Source organism: Hydra vulgaris, chromosome 05, assembly GCF_038396675.1.
Source record: "Hydra vulgaris chromosome 05, alternate assembly HydraT2T_AEP".
NCBI classification, from domain to species: Eukaryota; Metazoa; Cnidaria; class Hydrozoa; order Anthoathecata; family Hydridae; genus Hydra; species Hydra vulgaris.
This window is the reverse complement of record NC_088924.1, coordinates 3,063,918-3,065,000: the sequence shown is the minus strand read 5'-3', so window position 1 is coordinate 3,065,000 and position 1,083 is coordinate 3,063,918.

The window sequence follows — 1,083 nt, the reverse complement described above, 5'->3', positions numbered from 1 at the left end:
ATTTGGTTTCAGGTCAATTTATTCAACATCTCTTGCACTAATTAATTTCACTGAGTATATTAGAGGTGCCCTTGATAAAGGAATGTTTGGGTGTGGTGTATTTATTGACCGCCAAAAAGCATTTGACACAGTAGATTTAAATATTCTTCTCAGCAAACTATCTTATTATGGTATAAGAGGTGTCTCAAATTTATGGCTTAAGTCATTTCTCACTAATAGAAATCAATTTGTTTCTATAAATGGAACAAACTCCAATACTTGTGAAATTAATATAGGTGTACCACAAGGGTCTGTACTGGGACCATTATTATTTATAATCTACACAAATGATCTATCTAAAGCAATTAAATTTTGTGGAGTCCAGCATTTTGCTGATGACACAAATCTTTTTTATCTCAGTAAATCTATTAAAAAAATGAACAAATATGTCAACTATGACCTCAAAAAACTTTGCAACTGGTTAAATGCCAATAAAATATCTCTTAACAGTAATAAAACTGAGCTAATAGTTTTCAAACCAAGGTGCAATAATGTAGATATTCAACTCAAGATTAAATTAAATGGTAAGAAACTACTCCCTCAAAAGAGTATAAACTATCTTGGAATAAAAATAGATGAAAGCTTAACTTGGAAATGCCATATAAATGAATTATCAATTAAACTAAACAGATCCAATGCTATCTTATCTAAACTAAGATAATATGTTAATGAAAAAACTTTAAAATCTATTTATAAATACAAGAATTAAAAAACAAACTCAAATCCTATTTTATAAATCAAGAATTTTTATGAGTCAACAATTTTATTGGTTGCTATGTTGAAATTTAATTGAAATATATCTTTTTATTTTTATTTTTTATTTTTTTTTGTTTCTGTTTTCAGATATATATATATTGAAAATATTTAATATTTAATCTTGGTTTTATGACTTAATTTTGGAAGTATGTGATTTTTATTTTTCGTTATGTATATGTTATTTTATTCTCATGGTCGCTCTCCTTGTTATAGCAATGCTATATGAGAGTGAACCCTCCAGTGTAATTATTACTTCTTTATGTGGCTGGAGTATTGTAATAATTTTAC